The 12,596-nt window shown below is 43.2% G+C and overlaps 1 protein-coding gene across 3 annotated transcripts in view; it reads left to right on the top strand.

The window, feature by feature from the left end:
* LOC148037440 (urea-proton symporter DUR3-like) overlaps nt 1-12,596 on the top strand; it is a 204,885-nt gene that overhangs the window by 44,534 nt on the left and 147,755 nt on the right. The gene's annotated exons all lie outside the window — the stretch shown is intronic.

Below are 12,596 nucleotides of genomic sequence, written 5' to 3'. Positions count from 1 at the left end.
AAATTATGGAAAAGCCATGAAATAGTGTCTCTACCTTACTTCTTTGGCAGGCCCTGATGACTATCACTGCTGTTGCACATCAGTCATTCAGCAGTTGTACTTCTTACTAGCTTCTCACCTGCTCTGTCATTCTGCCTATGATATATTTAGCCTGGCCAGCACTTCATGTTCTTTGATGCCTTTTCTGACATGCTTGCTTTTTTGGCATAATTGTGATGACACCTTTGTGTCGTTTTTCATCATATTTAAAGTGCTCGGATTGCCACACTTCCACTGATACCCTGGTTGGACCTTCTTGTGCATAACTTTCTTTAATTGTGCATCTCAAGGGTTCCCATGAATTTTCAACCTGTTCACTGCACCTGTGGAAGTCATGACACTACAGTTGAGTAGGCAATCAAAGGATCCAATTTTAAGTATGAGAAAATCTGTGAAAATCTGTGAAAACATACGACTCTCAAGAACAATGTCCAATTTTTACAACAACAGTCTAGACTTGTGCGCTTGCCAGATCTGACTATTTCCATACTCTTCACAGTTTTTGGGGATGAGACTGCTGTAGAAGTTTTAATCATACATGGATACAAGGTATATTGTCAATGTCATGGCTGGAAGGCATAGTTTGAGTGGTGTGAACACTGAATTATGGAGTTGAGAGACTAATGCTGCAGCATATGCTATGGTAGTGATGTGTGAACACCAGACATACTTAGGACCATCCGGGCTGTTTCTCCTTCAGAGTTTTTCCCCCTCAGGCTTGTGTGCACAGTACTCTTGTTCATTTTAGGGTTAACTTATCTCTTGTTCTTTTTCCCTTACCTTTAAGAGCAGAGGTGTGAGCTTTGTCTCTCTCCTTTATTGCTTCTCCATTGTTGCTTGTGTTCTTGGTCTGCCCTGTTGCCATTGTTCTAAGAATTGGTACCAAAGCTGCTGTTTCATCCCCTTCCACAGGCTGTTTTTCTAGGTGCAAATAACATCAGATCGTTGGGAACTTGACCCAAATTTCTCTTTACTCTCATGCATCCTGAAAAAGAAAGATGTGAAACTGAAATTTGTAGGAAAACTGGTAAAAAGGTTCTATGATAGGGGATCATAGGCAGACCACTTTCTCATCCATGTAGTCATCACTTTCTTGACCAGAGCTTTGCCATTGCCATGAGCTGGCCCTATGTTTGGACCATGTCAATGCCTTGTTGCCAGCCATCACTGTCATCACTCCTATGTGCCGGATACAGGGATCACTGCTGTTGTTGCTGCCAAATGGCATCATCTGCTGTTGGTTATCGTCATTAAGGCTGCCTTGCTGCTGGTTGTCATCCTCCATACCTGTGTTCTGCAGTCCAGTCTTGGCATTTTGCATCCACAGCCCCAGTTCTTGGCTGGTTGGTTGGTCTTGGGATCTGTCAGAGTCCCTGAGGGCTGAAAGCATTCATTGTATTTCAGTATTTAATGACCATTAGCAGTCAATTCCCATTGTCAAGCATATTTCTTTTTAATAGAGCCATCATTAACAGCCAATGTATTCAAGTTCACGATGGCAGCATGTTGACTTTTGTAGAGATGAGAGCTCATTTGGCGGGTAGGCTTACTTTTTGTGCAGATCTTTGTTGGCACAAGGTGTTGAGAAACCCTTCACCCTTCACCCTTCACCCTTCACTTGCAGTTTGCATTTTTGCGTTTTTGGGTTGTGCGTTTAGGGTTTGCAGCCCCAAAAAGGGGCGCCATCCTAGACTGACTATGCCTATTTATAGGCCATTCTCTCATTCATTCTTCACGGCTGATTCATTTAGTCCGTCACGTCTTCTCTCCAGCCTCTCCACTACCCTCACACCCCTTGAGGAGGACATTGCGGTTCGTGGTTCGTGGCTGTCTTCATCATCTTCCTTGTGCTACGGCACCCTTGGTCCCTTGTATCGCATTCACTCCATGATTCAGAACTTCATCATTCCATTCATCAGAGTTTCTTCTCTCTTCTCTTCTCTTCTCCATGTTTGCCGAGTTCGCTCCGTCTTCCTCCCTGTAAATCCTACTGTCTCGCTGGTATATCATCTTTTGAGATGGTATCAGAGCTAGATTTGCTCACCTAGCGGCAAAGATTCTCCACTCCAATGAAGGCAAAGACCGGTGGTGGTTTCACTGTCCATTGCGGTCTCCATTAGTTGGCGCCTGATTTCCAGCCCTCTTCACGCAGTTTGGAGCTGATTCTAACCAGGCTATTGCTGTTCCTGCGCAGACCTGCTGCCGTATAGCCTGCCACGTCATCACAGCCCTGAGTTTGCTTCCTGCAGGCTGTCCTGCCTGCGTTTTTAGTCTTTCTCTCTCTTGCAGGTTGTCCTGCTTGCGTTTGTAGTCTTTCTCTCACCTGTTGCCTACGTTTTTAGTCTTTCTCTCTCCTGCAGGTTGTCTTGCCTGCGTTTTTAGTCTTTCTCTCTCCTCACCTGCGTTTTTCTATTGGTTGTAACCTCTTACTGCTGGTCACATCCTCCTCCCACTAGCAGCTCACTTCCAGCCCTTCCACTACCCTCCCACCCCTTGAGGCGGACATTGCGGTTCGTGCTTCACACTGCTCTCACACCCCTTGAGACGAACATTGCGGTTCGTGGTTCATGGTGGCTGACCTCTTCCTTCTTTAGCAAGGCACATTGGTATCCATGGCTTCTTTACCAACAGATGTCCAGACTATTGGGTGCTCCTACTGTGGCATCACCGGACACACCACCGATGCTTGTGGACTTCGACCTTTGCTCCCCACCCCCCTGGAGTACATGCGTCTTCCACGAGGCACTCCTTGTGCCACCTCTCCTTTCTAGGCCACAGAGATCATTCTGCATCGACTATCAGAGTACTATGCTCAAGGCAATAAGATGCATCCAATGCGCACTAAGTCCTTTCAAGCACATGGAGGATCGATTGGTGCTACAACCTTCTGGAGATCGTCGCAATGCCTATGGCAGTCTTCTTTCACTTATTTTCGGGTACAGTGGCTACCACGGCTTGGGGTTTTGCAGTCCACTCCATCGAGAGACAGTGATTGTTTGATACCGTCTTCTCGTCAGTCTGCTCCTTCGAGAGACAGTGGCTGCTCGACTCCTTCCTCTTCTTCAGCTACCCAGTCCGCTCCACTGAGAGACAGTGCTTGTTTGCCCACCTCTTGCTCATTCTGAGCCCCACGCTTTCCCACCCTCGACTACTTAGGTTCGAGAGGCTACCTTTGGGAGCTCTTCGGCACCCCCGATACCTTCTTTGGCACGACTGACTGTACTTCCTTGGTCATCAGACATTTCGGAGTCCGTGATCGATGAGTTTTTGGATTTCCTATCTACTTCAGAGAGGGATTCAGAGGGGGATGTTACTTCTTTGCCCTCAAAGGGGGCATCTACTTCTTCTTCGACTTTAGCGGTGGTCCCTTCACCTCTCACTTCAGAGGGGGAACCTACTCCACATGAAATTCTTCACCCATCCTCTACTTTCTTAGGGTGGCTGTCTTGGACCAGCCATCTCTTCTACTAATACCCAGGATCTTCAGGTACCACCTAGATCGGGACGTCGGAGGTTCAGCCGTGACTTGGTGACGAGGCCTTCGTATTCCTCCAGTATGAATGCACGGAGCTAGTGGCTTCTCTCCGGAGGTTGAGTTTCGGGTTCTCCAGTTCACTCACTCTACTGTTCCGTAAAGCGAGGTTAGGCACAGAGATTGAAGTAGACAGTCGTTGCACATTGTGAGAGAGTCAGAGAGAGTGCAAGAGAGCAGAGTAGAGAGTGAACACGTTTTTCGGTACAATGACGAGTATACCACTTTAGGTTTTTAGATATATATATGTATGAAAGTACAATGTGCTAAGGGTGTGTTCACACCCGTGCACATATAAAAGGCACGATGGCTCTTTATTCCCAACAACCTCCCACCTAAAGGCAATGTGCCTTAAGAGGAGAAAAGAATAAGCTAAGTCTAGGTATGTACAAAGTTGAAATAAATATATCTATCCAACTCCCATCATCTGTCGGCAATGAGCAAACCGCTCTGCTGGAAGACCTTTCGTGAGAAGCTCTGCAGGGTTATCATCTGTATGCACTTTGACAAGCTCAATGCTCTTACTGTCAAGTACATCTCTAATGAGGTGGTACTTCACTTGTATGTGCTTTGTCTTTGCATGAAAGATAGGATTCCGTGCTAGTATGATATCACTCTGACTATCACAATGGAGAACAGGTACCTTTGTGATGCCAAGCTCTGCCACCAGACGTGAAAGCCATAAAGCCTCCTTGCATGCCTCATTGGCAGCTACATACTCTGCCTCTGTAGTAGATAATGCAACACACTTTTGTAGCCTGGAGATCCAAGAGATCGCTTCTCCTGTGAAAGTAAACACATACCAAGAAATGGACTTCCTGCAGTCCATATGACCAGTATAGTCTGTATCCGTAAAGCCAACAACAAATGCCTTTTGCTTTCCAAAGCAGATGCACAACTCCTTTATGCCTTTGAGGTATCTCATAATACCTTTCACTGCATCCCAATGCTTCTTGCCAGGGGTTGCTAGGTATCTGCTAACCACTCCCACTACAAAAGTAATGTTAGGACGTGTAGCAACCATGGTATACATCAAACTGCCAACAGCTGAAGCATATGGTATCTTGGCCATTTCAGCCTTCTCATCATCAGATGTAGGGCTGTCCTCTGCACTGAGTTTCATATATGGAGGCAATGGAACCCCAATTGTTCCCCCCCCCCTCCATATTGAAACGCTGCAAAACTTTGGAGATATACTCCTACTGAGATAGATAGAGTAAGCCTTTAGATCTATCTCTGAGTATTCGCATGCCAAGAATGTGATTTGCATCACCCACATCCTTCATGTCAAAGCTGTCATGAAGACTTTGCTTCAATGAATCCAAGGCATGAGTATCCTTGCCAGCAATCAATATGTCAGCAACATACAAGGCCAAGATAATCAGGCTGCCATCTGGGCTGCCTTCTTGATGTACAAGCAGTGATCCATTTGACTTCTATGAAAGCCTTGGGACTGCATGAATGTATCAAACTTATGATACCATTCTCTTGGTGCTTGTTTCAGCCCATACAAACTCCTTTTGAGTTTACGTACCATTTTTTCCTTCCCTTGTTCAACAAACCCTTCAGGCTGCTGCATATAAATGTCTTCATGCAGATCGCCATGTAAAAACGTAATCTTTACATCTATCTGTATGAGCTCCATATCCTCAACTGCAACCAAGCCCAAAATGGTTCTCAATGTAGTCATCTTGACTACAGGAGAGAAAATCTCATCAAAGTCAATTCCATGCTCTTGCTTGTACCCTTTGCAACCAATCTTGCTTTATACTTGGGTGAGGAACTACAAGTGACCTTCATTTTGTAAACCCATTTGCATGGAAGGGTTTTCTGCCCTTTAGGCAACTGCACCAAGTCCCAAGTGCCATTTTTTTCAAGAGATTCCATCTCTGACAGCATGGCTTTATACCATTTCTTGCTGTCTTGTCTGTCCATTGCTTCCTTGAAGCAAGATGGTTCACCACAGTCTGTCAACATGACATACTCAGCCACATTAATTGCACTAGGAACAAATCTGTCAGGTTGTCTAGTAGCCCTAGACGATCTCCTAACCCAATGGTCATTGCTTGCTGGCTGTTCTTGCAAATTTCCATTTTTAGCATGCTGTCCTGGCATTTCAGCCTGCAAATCAGCATTAACAGCTTGCTGTCCTGGCTGTTCTTGTACATGTAGTGGCTCATTTTCATGGGCAATAGCTGGCTGATCATTTCCAACACCATTTCCTACATTTAATGGTTCATTTACAACAGGTATTTGCTGCTGTACATCGGACACATTTTGTTGTCCAAAAGGTATTTCTTCCCAGAATACAACCCTACGGACCTCCTCAGTCTTTTCGGGCTGTTTGTGCATGCGATTTTTCCGAAAGATAACGTCATTGCTGCGTACTATTTTCCTTTTCTCGGGATCCCATAATTTATATCCCATTTCACCCTTGTCACCATATCCTAGGAAAATGCATTCAGATGAGGATATGAAGGTGGCTTGTCCGACTACGCTTCTTGGGGGACTCCCCCCCCCCCCCCAAAAGATCTGTTTGGTGACCGATTAATCAAGTGAACGGCTGTCGTAGCAGCCTCTGCCCAAAAACCATGGGGTAATGCAGCATGAGACAGCATCGTACGGACCTTATCCTGTATGGTTTGATTCATACGCTTTGCAACTCCATTTTGGGGTGGATTATGAGGGGTAGTGAGCTCCCTCTTTATCCCTTTGCTGTCACAAAATGCCTGAAAGGTTTTGGACACATATTCCCCACCATTGTCAGAGCGAAGACACTTAAGTGTCTTATCTGTTTGATTTTCAGCCAATGCCAAGAAAATTTTAAACTTGTCAAGCACTTCATCCTTGCTATGAATAGGGTAAACCCATACTTTCCGTGTAGCATCATCGACAAAGGTGACAAAATATTTCTTTCCCCCTAAAGATAATCCTGGCATTTGACATACATCCGAATGTACTAACTCTAGAGGAGAAGATTTCAAAGAAAGAGACTTTTTGTGAGAAGTCTATGCATGCTTGCCATAAATACAATGATCACAGTGCTCAAAATCAACATAACGAAGACAAGGTAAGTAATCCAAACGAGAAAGCACTTTCATTCCTGTTTGACTCGTGTTCCAACTGGCCATACCACAAAGAAATACTTGGCTGCTCGGTCACGGCAACAACATGGTCATGCACACTAGATATATGAAGTGGATAGAACGTATCACTCTTGCAATCTCTGGCAATGACCCTAGATCCCTTACAGATCTTCCATTTTCCATCACCAAAGGTGGCATGAAAACCATCATCATCTAGCTGCCCTGTGCTAATCAAGTTCTTCTTGAGTTGAGGTACATGTCGTACATGCTGAAGTGTAAAGACAGAGCCATGCTGAAACCGTAATTGCACACTGCCAATATCTGCAATCTCACATGTATAGTTGTCTCCAAGATGGACAACACCATGTCGACCCCTTGTATAGGTGGAAAACCACTCACGATGAGGGGTGACATGAAAGGAAGCACCTGAATCAAGAATCCAGGTATGCATGTCAGCATCGGTATCTGCAAGTAGAGCATGTGTACCAAAATGTGAAGAGAAAAAGAGTACATCACTCCCACTGTCACTGTCATGAGTGACTACATTCACTTCTTCAATTTTTACACTGCTCTTCTTAGGCTGACTGTCTTTTTTCTCTTCCTTGCAATCATTTGTCTTCTTGCCTTTTCCTTTCTCTTTCTTCCATTTGTAGCAGTCACGTTTAAAGTGACCCTTCTTGCCACAATGATGGTATTCAACATCTTTGCCACGTGATTTACTGCGTCCCTTGCCATCATATTTGCCCTTTTGCTGTGATCTGCCCCTAGTATACAAAGCACTGGAAGACTTACTGGATGCATTGTTCTGCTGATTCATCTCTTCCATAAGTAGAGCACTCTCTACATCAGGATACAAAAGGATCACATTAGAATTGCTCATAGCAGTCCTGAGTGTATCCCAACTCTCTAGTAGAGTGCAAAGCAAGAAAGTAGCCTTAAATTCCTCATCAATCATGAACTTCAAGGCAACCAGTTGGCTGAAAATGAAGTTAAACTCACTCAAGTGAGTAGAATTGCTATATCTTCTTTCATACGTAAATCCATAAACTTTTTCAGCCAATACACTTTACTTGCAGCACTGTTCTGTGCATATGTTTCTTCCAGTCTAGTCCATATAGCATATGCAGAATCCAAACCTTCAATGTTGAAGAGCAGGGCATTAGAAATCGATAGCTCTATGGTTTAGCGTGCAAGCTCATTCAACTCATCCCAATCATCTTGATCCATGTCCGTGGGCTTTGCCCCTTTAGTTTTGATCGGCTTTGCCTGCTTCTTTTGTAACAGGATATTATAGCATTGTTTTTGCCACACTGCAAAATTATGTGCGCCTTCAAGCTTCTTTATATGCATCAAATTACTGCTGTCATTGCTGCCAGCCATGGTTTTCATCCCAAATGTGACAAAAAAACTAGTAAATGCAGGCCCAAACTGTTACCCAAGTGACCAAGGTACAAACAAGTACCAATCAGCAATAAATGACCACGTAGAAGTACAGATTTCAGATCAGTAATTAAGTTTTCAGAAGCACCAAACCAAGTGCTACAGCATTATCCCACTGAATACAGCTGTTCCAAAGGGCATGTGCATCACATTATATGAGAAATCCCAAAATTTCAGCTGTAATTTCTGTTGTATATGTACCCACGAGCATAAAATTTGACACGAACGGTCAAAAGTCCCAAAGTTTTGTGCTCAAGGCGTCAAACACACATCTGCATTTCCTCTATCATGCATAGGACTGTCCAATTTTGCCAAAATAATGCAATTTCAGCAAAAACCCCAAATTTTACCAAGTGTTTGTTTGTGCGAAGTATAAAGAAGAATTTGTTATCTATTTCTTCTTTGGCATGGTGTGGTTTGCAAGTCACCTTTGATGATGATAGATGCATAGTGCGAGATAAGGAACACATGACATTGGTTTTGACTGGCACTCTATGTCATGGGTTATATGAGTTGGATGCTCTTTCAGTTGATCAGTCGGCCTATTTAGCGTTCACTCTTACTCTTGCTATGTTACAGGTGGAGTTATGGCTTGCATGGAGCATGTAAACTATGGTAGCTTAATACTTTTACAGTGTACATAGATGCTTGATGTATTACCTCTCTTGGAGAGATCTCCTGAGCACTTATGCGAGGGATGTATTTTTGGAAAAATGCATTGGTTTTCGTTTCCCCGTGATGTTGCTTTTAGAGCCACAACCAGGTTACAGTTAGTGCACTCAGATGTATGTGGCCCTATGTAGACGAAGTCATTGGGTGGTTGCTACTATTTTGCGACTTTTATTGTTGACTTTACTGGCTTCTATTGGGTCTATTCTTTGGTGAAAAAGTTAGAAGTATATGATGCGTTTTTTGGCTTTTGTAGCACTTGTTGAGAACCAATCTGGCTGCTGGGTAAAGATTCTCCATTCCGACCGAGGGGGGGAATGTATGTTCTCTATGCTGAATTCTTTTTTGAAGCAAAAGGGCATTGTAGATTTGTACATTACTGCTTATACTCCACAGCATAATGGGGTTGTAGAGAGAAAGAATCGGTCACTCGTGGAGATGGCTAGATGTATGCTGAAAGCAAAAAGCTTGCCACACAGTTTTTGGATGGAAGCTGTTATGTGTGCTTGCCATGTTTTGAATAGATGCCCCACCAAAGCATTAAAGAATATCACGCCTTTTGAGCCTTGGAACAGCTGAAAACCTTATGTTGGCACTTTTGTACTTTTGGGTGTCTTGCATATGCACACATTCCCAAGGTACTTAGAAAAAAGTTAGATAACAAGGTTGTCAAATGCATTTTTGTGGGGTACAACAGTGAGAGCAAAGGATATAGATTGATCCTATCTCTAAAAAGGTATTTGTTAGTAGGGATGTACTTTTCGATGAAAAATCAGAATCATCCCTTTCTGGTTTTGACACATATCAAGCTGCTAGTGATGTATTTGAAGGGCTGCTTCCCATTTCATTTGGTGATTCAGTTGGAGTTTTAGCAAGTGAACTTAATGTTCAGCCAACTGCTCCATTGGATAATGTAGAAAATCAGCCCATGGCTGATTTGAATATTCAGCAAAGTGCTGAATCTGAAATTCAGCAAGAGCTTGTGTACAGTTAGGAGGCTAGACAAATCCCTAGATGGTATTTACAGACTATGAAAGATAGTCATTTGGATGCGCCCATGGCTGGTCGTACTAGAAGGCAAGCTCGTATGCATGATAATACACATACCATGGAGTTTGTTATGGTAGCAAATATAGTTGATGATGAGGAGCCTGAATGTTTTGAGGATGCAAAACATAGTGTGCATTGGATGGCAGCAATGCAAGTTGAGTTTGATTTCATCATTAAGAATCAAATATGGGATTTAGTGTCTTTGCCTATTGGAAAGAAAGCCATTGGAACAAAATGGGTCTACAAGCTGAAAAGGAATGTAGATGGATCCATTGACAAATATAAAGCTAGACTTGTAGCCAAGGGCTATACACAGAAGAAAGGCATTAACTATGAGGAGACATTTGCTCCTACCTCCCGCATAACCACCATTAGGTCGATGGTTGCTTTGGTTGCCCATTATGGATGGATTGTGCATCAGCTAGATATAAATACTGCATTTTTACATGGGGAACATCATGAAGAAGTATCTGGTAGCCCATTGGCTTTGCAGTTGAGGGATTTGAATACTTGGTTTGTAAGTTGAAAAAGGCTTTATATGGCTTGAAACAAGCTCCTGGAGCTAGGTACACAAAGATTGATGCTTTTTTACTCAGCCAAGGGTTCATAAACAACTCATCAGAGTCTACTCTTTACGTATGTAAAGAAGGGGGATCCATACCAATCATTTGTCTATATGTTGATGACCTTTTGCTTACAGGGACGCATGTTGATCAGATTTCAGCATTTAAACAAAATTTGCAGCAAACTTTTGAGATGTCAGACTTGGAGTCTTTGCACTATTACTTGGGCATTCAGTTCATTCATGATGCTAGAGGTATCGGTTTATCACAGTCAAGATACACTGGTAAACTTCTTGAGAGGTTTGGCTTACAGGTTTGCAAGCGAGTTTGTACACCAATGGAACTTGGACTGAAGTTGTCATTGCATGATGATAATGACTTGTTTGATATATGACCGTACATACAATTTGCAGTTTCAGCCCTAAGTAGATATATGCATCTACCATGCATATCACATTGGCAAGCTGTCGAGCGTGTTTTCTGTTACTTGCAGGGTACTAGGACTCTTGGATTGCTTTATGCCAAGGGGGGATCATTGCACTTACATGCTTACAATGATTTTCATTGGACTAGTGATTACGATTCTCGTCACTCCACTAGTAACAATTGTTTCTTTCTTGGCTCATCTTGCATATCTTGGCCTAGCAAGAAACAGTCCACTGTTGCCACATTGTCATGTGAAATTGAATACAAGGCAGCTTTCACTACCACAGTTGAATGTGTATTGTATGGCTTAGACGCTTACTAACTGATCTAGATGTATCTATCACGGAGCCTACTCCTTTGTTCACTGACAATCAGAGTGCCATTGCAGTGGCACGGAACCCAATGTTTCATGCACACATGAAACACATTGAGATCTATTATCAATTTGTCAGAGAGAGGCTACATGCTAGAGATATTAGCCTTGTCTATTGTCCTACCACCACTAATGTGTCAAACATCTTCACCAAAGTTTTTCCTCGTGAGAAATTTGAAGCATTTCTCAATGCTTTAAATTTGATCTCCTTTGGTGGCGGATGACCCTTGTATTTTGATCACTCTTCACTCTAGGGGGGTTTGTTGGGTTTTACTCACGTCTACGCTCATAGAGAAGTGTTGGTGATCTTCAGTAGGACGCTGGGGCACTTTTTACTCTCTGTACGAGAGGTTTTCCCCCCTAGATTTATGCTCTTTATTTTATGTGCCTATGTTACACAATTTCGGGCGCTTATCGTGTTTCACACACTTCGGGTGTGAACACCCTCTTATAACCCTAAGGTTTAAAGGGTTGTACTTTGTACATTCATCTTACACTTTCAGTCTATTGCATTGGGTGTCGTGCTTCCACTCTCCACATTGTCTACTTCACTCTCAGGTGAGCTTCGATCCACTCCAACTCTCACATTGCTTTTGGAGGTAACTATGTTGTAATTAGTTTAAAATGTTGGATACTGTACAGACCTAGTGGACACTATCTTTGTGTATGACCCTGCTTTTGACTCCACTGAATTTCCATGGCAGGCCACTACAAGTTATTTTCCCCTTCATTGGTTTACTCCCCATCTTGTGGTTCCTAGTGGAGGGAAATTCTTTGCTCAAATTGGGGACAAAATGCAAGCACATACCATTTTTTTGGAGATCCTTGATTGATAATGGTTTGCTCATATCTTTTGCTTATGTGCTCCACATAGACTCAGTGAGGGACTCATTTTTTGAGGTTTCTGGGGCTTTGGACTCATTGTGGGAAGCCACATTGGGCCTAATTTTTTTGTTTGTGTCTCATACATGTTTTTGTTTATATATAGGCATCCCTAGGACCTGCATTTATTTTGTATTTTTTGGAATCCCTAGCACCAACACTTGCAGGCCTATTCCCTTATATCTGGCACCCTTACTGACACTGCTTCATGCACTGTGCTCAGGGGCTATTCATGACTCATTTATATCTATTTTTGCTGTCTATAAGTTTTGCTTGATCCTTTTGCATTATATTCACTGCATGCTTGCATGGGCCCTCTTATACGGTAACAGAGCAGGAGGAGGGCACTCCCTTAAAGGATGCAGCAGCTGTATTTAGTGGCCAATCAGGACTTCGTCTCTAGTAGCTCTAGGAGGGCGGGCATTTTTGCAGGAGATAGCTGCATCCTAGCAAGGTGTTAGGCAGCATTAGACCACTGAATTTTGCATTGCAGTCTCAGCAGATCACCTAGAGTTGACAAAAAGGCTATGTTTTTA

The sequence above is a fragment of the Lygodium microphyllum genome, chromosome 4 (assembly GCF_053477565.2).
Source record: "Lygodium microphyllum isolate KBCC chromosome 4, Lygodium_microphyllum_v1.1.10, whole genome shotgun sequence".
NCBI classification, from domain to species: domain Eukaryota; kingdom Viridiplantae; phylum Streptophyta; class Polypodiopsida; order Schizaeales; family Lygodiaceae; genus Lygodium; species Lygodium microphyllum.
Note: the sequence above shows the minus strand (reverse complement) of the source record. Positions and strands in the feature narration are given on the sequence as shown.